The sequence below is a fragment of the Mus pahari genome, chromosome 14 (assembly GCF_900095145.1).
Source record: "Mus pahari chromosome 14, PAHARI_EIJ_v1.1, whole genome shotgun sequence".
NCBI lineage: Eukaryota > Metazoa > Chordata > Mammalia > Rodentia > Muridae > Mus > Mus pahari.
In genome coordinates, this window is record NC_034603.1 from 45,307,852 (window position 1) to 45,314,613 (window position 6,762).

General features: G+C 39.0%; 1 protein-coding gene across 2 annotated transcripts in view; it reads right to left on the bottom strand.

The window, feature by feature from the left end:
* Taok1 (TAO kinase 1) overlaps nucleotides 1-6,762 on the bottom strand; it is a 91,776-nt gene that overhangs the window by 71,219 nt on the left and 13,795 nt on the right. The window contains exon 2 of one of the 2 annotated variants that reach the window (XM_029546656.1): nucleotides 4,158-4,220. The exons of the other annotated variant lie outside the window; for it this stretch is intronic. The gene's annotated coding sequence lies outside the window, so the exon portion shown is untranslated. The remainder of the gene's footprint in view (nucleotides 1-4,157; nucleotides 4,221-6,762) is intronic. 2 annotated transcript variants of the gene reach the window in all.

Consider the following 6,762-nt stretch of genomic DNA (forward strand, 5'->3'; position numbering starts at 1 on the left):
AAAAAAAAAAAAAAAAAAGAATTTGAATTACTCAGGTATGAGTAACAGGTTCCCAGCACCTGGGAAGCTGACACAGGACTGATACAAATTCAGTATCAGCCTGGGCTATACACAGTGAGTTCCAGGTCAGCCTAGGCTACAAAACAACATCATCATGTTTCATGATGGCTCAGCAATTAACAGCATTAGGTTTTCTTGCAGAAGATCTGGGTTCAATTACCACACAACAGCTTACAACATCTGCAACTCCAGTTCCAGATAATCTGAGAGAGACCCTTTTTTAACCTCTGTAGGTACCCAAGCAGTCACTTGGCAAACAGACATATATGCAAGCAAAATACCCTTACATACAAAAATACCCATACACACAAAAAATAATATATATAACTTGCCAATTAATATATTATAATTATTATAATTTATTAATTTGTTAACTTATAAAGTATAAATATACTGTTACTATATTTCAAGGTAAAGACACACCCACTAAGACTATCTAAATAAAGACTATCTAAATAAAAAGCTTAGCGCTGAGGGCTGGAGAGATGGCTCAGTGGTTAAGAGCTCAGACTGTTCTTCTGAAGGTCTTGAGCTCAAATCCCAGCAACCACATGACGGCTCACAACCATCTGTAATGAGATCTGATGCTCTCTTGTGGTATGTCTGAAGACAGCTACAGTGTACTTACATATAATAAGTAAATAAATCTAAATAAATAAATAAAAGATTAGCTGAGCTGAAGAGATGACTCAGCAGTTAAAAAAGTACTAGCTACACTTCCAGAAGAACTGGGTTCAACTCCTAGCATCCACATTAAGTGGGTCACAACTGTGTTAACTCCAATTCCAAAAAGATCTGACACCATTTTGGAGGGAGTATGTCAATGTGAGTGCAGGCTGTAAGGTCTCCTATGCTCAAACTACATCCAGTATGCCACACAATCTCCTTCTGCTGTCTGCAGATCAAGATGGAAAAGTCTCAGCTGCAACAGCACCACATGTACCTATATAATGCCATGTTTCCCACCATGATAATGGACAAAACCTCTGAAACTGTAAGCCCACCCCAATTAAATGTTTTCCTTTTTGAGAGCTGCCATGGTCATGGTGTCTCTACACAGCAAACTAAGACAATTTATTATTATTCTATTACTATTATTATTATTTAATACATAGAAAGGGCTGAAGAGATGGCTCAGCAGTTTAAAGCACTTATTTCACTTCCAGAAGAGCCAGGTTGGACTCCCAGCACCCACATGGTGGCTTATAACCATCCAGAACCCATAACTCCAGTTCTAGAGGTTTTGACTCTCAACTGACCTCTGAGGACACCAGGCACACATATAGTACACATACATACATACATACATGTATGCATGTAAAACACTCATATAAAAATAAATCTAAAATCTAATTTTAAAAAGTGTCACACAGGGGCTGGAGAGATGGCTCAGCAGGTAAGAGCACTGACTGCTCTTCTGGAGGTCCTGAGTTCAACTCCCAGCAACCACATGGTGGCTCANAACCATCNGTAANNNGATCTGANGCCCTCTTCTGGNGTGTCTGAAGACAGCTACAGTGTACTTACATATAATAAATAAATAAATCTTTTAAAAAAAAAAAAAAAAGAAAGAAATTTTACACCAAATTCTTCCTAAATAAGCAAATCAGTTCTAAAGGGAAAAAAATAGAATTTCATTCCTTACAATAGGCTTTACAGTGAGCAAACAAAAATAAATAAAAAAATAAAAATAAAACCTCTCACACATTTAAAAACTCCAAATACCAGTAGGGTGTAGCCTACTGGTATTTCAGTACAAGAGTGTTACAAGATGACCCAGGGATCCATTTTTAGATACTATTCTCTCCAACCCATCTCACACACATTAGCATTAAATAATACATAATAGTCTATTCTAAACACAACACTAAGCTACTCTGATATTCTAACCATTTCTCCAAAACCTATGTCAGCCAAAGAACTATAGCTATAATTCAGTAATAGAAGTGCTTTCCTAACATATACACGGTTCTGGGTCCAACCCAGAGCAGCACAATGACATGTATGTGTATAAGATGCCAAAAAGTACAAACCATTGCTGGCTAGCAGGTAAGGGCACATTCCACCAAGCCTGACTACCCAAGTGGGTTCAATCCCCAGAACCCACAAGGCAGAGGGTTGGCAACTCCCACAAGTTGTCCTCTGATCTCCACATATGCATACACATAAACACAAAAAGAATAAATTTAAAATACTTAGTTCTGAAGAAAAAATATAAACTGATCTTCAAAAGTATGGAATGGGGCCTGGAGAAATGGCTCAGAGGTTAAGAACACTGACTGCAAAAAAGGAACAAAAGAGAAAAAAAAGAATTAAAAAAAAAAAACACTGACTGCTCTTCCAGATGTCCAGAGTTCAATTCCCAGCAACCACACAGTGGCTCACAACCATCTGTAATGGGATCCAATGCTCTCTTCTAGAATGTCTGCTGCAGTGTACTCGTATACATTAAATAAATACATCTTATTTTTTTAAAGAAAAAAAAAAGCAGGGGGCTGGAGAGATGGCTCAGCCGTTAAGAGCACTAACTGTTCTTCCAGGGGGTCCTGAGTTCAATTCCCAGCAACCACATGGTGCTCACAACCATCTGTAATGGAATCTGATGCCCTCTTTTAGTGTGTCTGAAGACAGCTACAGTGTACTCACATACACAAAATAAGTAAATCTTTAAAAAAAAAAAAAAATCTGGGCCATGTGTGGTGGCACATGCCTTTAATCCCAGCACTTGGGAGGAAGAGGCAGGCAGATTTCTGAGTTCGAGGCCAGCCTGGTCTACAAAGTAAGTTCCAGGACAGCCAAGGCTACACAGAGAAACCCTGTCTCGAAAAAACAAAAAAAAAAAAAAAAGTATAGAATGCAAGCCAGTTACTCAGGAGTCTGAGGCAAGAGAACCCAAAGTTCAAGGCCTGACTAGGCAGGCAACTTAAGGAGACTGCCTCAACTCAAAATAAAGTTTTCAAAAAGGCTAGGAGAGGTTAGAAATGGCAGTTCTTATAGAGAAAGCAAGTTTGGTTCCCAACACCTACTTTGGGGCTTACAACCACATGGTAGCTCACAACCATCTGTAATGGAATCCGATACCCCCTTCTGGTGTGCCTGAAGAAAACAACAGTATAGTCACATACATAAAATAATCTAAAACAAACAAAAAAGGTAAAGTACTAGGATAACTGCTCAGTGATATGGTACTTGCCTACCGTAATGCAGATCCTAAGTTCAATTCCCAGTACTGCAAAATATTTTAAAATACATAGAATATAATTCACAGCCAGGCGGTGGTGGCGCACGCCTTTAATCCCAGCACTCGGGAGGCAGAGGCAGGCGGATTTCTGAGTTCAAGGCCAGACTGGTCTACAAAGTGAGTTGCAGGACAGCCAGGGCTATACAGAGAAACCCTGTCTCGAAAAAACCAAAAAAAAAAAAAACTTATCAGGGGGCTGGAGAGACGGCTCAGTGGTTAAGAGCACTAACAGCTCTTCCAGAACATCTGAATTAAATTCCCAGCAGCCACATGCTGCCCCCCAACCATCTGTAATGGAATCTGATGTCCTCTTCTGGTGTGTCTGAAGAGAGCAATAGTGTACTCACATACATAAAATGAATAAATAAATCTTGAAATAAAAGGCCGGGCATGGTGGCACACACCTTTAATCCCAGCACTTGGGAGGCAGGGGCAGGCAAATTTCTGAATTCAAAGCCAGCCTGGTCTACAGAGTGAGTTCCAGGACAGCCAGGGCTACAGAGAAACCCTGTCTCGAAAAACCAAAAAAAGAAAAGAAAAGGAACTCTTCCACCTTTTATTGACCTCTGAATTTTGTCATTATTTAAACTATAATTCAGAACAACAAAAGTCTCCTTCTACAATAAATGGAAGAGACACAAAAACAAGTACTTGTTACCAAATGATGACAGAAATATCTCAACTGAAAATAAGTGTTCTAGTAACCAGGAATTTGTGTATGTTTGTTTGTTTTTAAAGCAATAAGACACCATTAACAAAACTAAACACCAAATTTTATCACTAAAAATTCAATACTTCAACCCACCAATAGAATAAAATGGAATGAAACAATATACATTTTTATCTTCTCACTTACATTTCATAACAGGAAATCTTGAATATATTTTTTAAAAATCCAGCCATGAACAAGTTCAGAAACCTAAAAGGTAGATGAACATATGTTGGCACCCTACTTAATGGGACAGTCCCAATTTTATGTAGAACTTGACTATACAAACTTGACTTTTTTAAGTGACTTATTCATGTATGATTCTGAACTGAACAGTAGCCCTTCACCAAAAAACTCCTAATTTCTTAAAAGTTAGAAAAAGTAAAGTTTGTTGTTATAGCAGACTACTGATAACCAAAGAGATATGAATGAGAAATAAAGAAATTGTAATATATAAATCAGCCAAACATGGAAGTGCATTTCTAGATGGCATGAAAAAATAATCTTAATTCTAGTTCAAATGTCAACAGCTGACCCCTATTAGATAAATTTGGTAGTACTATGTATTCATATCTAGTAAAAACCACCAAATCTTGTTTTTTAATCTGTACTACTGACTGGCCTAGAACTCACTATATAGATCATCTTAACTTGACCCCCAAGTGCTGGGGATTACAATTATGTGCCCTATGCATAGCTAAAATCTGCAAATTTTTAATATTCATCCTCCCTCCCCTCCCCCGCAGCACGCTCTCTTTCTAGAAGAGAGAATCTCAAACTGTGTAAGCCCTAGCTGTCCAAGAGAACTTGCTATGCAAACCAGACAAAGATCCACGTGCCCCTTAAGTGCTGGGGTTAAAGGTGTGCACCACTAAATCAGAGTACAACCAGCAAGTTATTAAACTATATTCTTTTCTTTCTTTTCTTGTCTTTTTTTTTTTTTTTTTTTTTTTGGGGGGGGGGGGTTCGAGACAGGGTTTCTCTGTATAGCCCTGGCTGTCCTGGAACTCACTTTGTAGACCAGGCTGGCCTGGAACTCAGAAATCCGCCTGCTTCTGCCTCCCGAGTGCTGGGATTAAAGGCGTGCGCCGCCATCACCCGGCTAAACTATACTCTTATGGCTAGTTAACAGCCTCCAATCTTAACCTGTGTGGTAGCAAATGCCTGTAATGCCAAAACCCAAAGGTAAGAACAGGAGAAACACCTTGAGCTCTAGGGCCACATAGTAAATCTGGAGCCAGTGTAAGCTATTATGCAATGTAGCAAGACCTAGACATAAAAATATAATTAGTTAATTAATTAAAATAAAATAATGCTGTTAACACTTGCTGTTCTTGAAAACAATCAGGGTTCAGTTCTCAGCACCCACATGGCAACTCACAACCATCTATCTGTAAGACCTTTCCCAGGGGTATCTCATCTTCTGGACTCTGGCCACGACAAACACACATGGTACATATATGTGGATATATATATCACACACACACACATATACACATGCAAAACAGTCATACACATGTGAGAGAGAGAGAGAGAGAGAGAGAGAGAGAGAGAACTCCATTAAACACCAAATTTAAGTATCCCAATTAGTGTGTTTATTATTGGTAGAATAGCATTATAACCTGGGACTAAATATGCCTCGATATACAGATATTTAGGACAGGATCTTGTATAACCCAGTCTGGCTTCAAACTTAATCTGTAGTTAATATGGTCTTTAACTTTTGGATCATCCTGCCTCCACCTTCATGCTGGGATTACAGGCCACTGACAGAATCACAAGCATGTTCTACCATACCCAGTTTATACAGTGTTGGAGACTGAACCTAGGACCTTAAGCTTATCACTGACTTATATCCCTAGCCCTAAGATATATTTTGTATTAACATACAAGTAATTATCATATCCAAAACTCTCCAGAAATCTGTATTATAGAATATATAGCAATTATTTTCTATTTAATTTTTTACAAATATTTAGTTCTATATACTACTATATCTTCTTTAAACATTCCAAACAGCAAGGATGTAACTCAGTGATAAGAATACTTAACTAGCATCCTCAAAGCCCTGGGTGGGTTTCAGAACAGCAAAACTTTCATCAGAGTTTAAATTTGAGACATCTTTATAATGGAAGCAATGTTTTGATACTATTAAGAATATCTGGGCTGGCTCAGTGGTTAAGAGCATTGGCTGCTCTTCCAAAGGTCCTGAGTTCAAACCCTAGCAACTACATGGTGGCTCACAACCATCTGATGCTGATGACTCAGTGGGTAACAACAGTTGCTGAACAAGTATGAGGGCCTGAGTTCAATTTCCAGAATGCATATAAAAACCTAGCTAAGCCTAGCACTGTGGGAGGCTGAGAAAGAAGAATCAATGGGTCTTGTTGTCCATCAACCTACCCCAGATATAGCCAAGATACCCTGGTTTTACAGGAATAAGACAGACAATGATAAAGCAGGACACAACACCCTCCTCAAACACTCCCACTCCTTCCCCATCTCCTTCCCCTTCTCTCTCTCACACACAGACACTTTTTTTAAAAGACACTCTTAGATCAGTCCTGAGGGAGCATGCCTATAATCCCAGTTCGAGAGTCAGAGGCAGCAAGCCTCTGCAGCAAGTTCAGAAGACCCTGGTCTACCTACTGAGTGTCAGGTCATACAGCATTCAGTGAAATGCTTAAAAAAATAAAAAGCATTAAAACAAAGTACTTTGAAGCCGGGCGGTGGTGGCATACGCCTTTAATCC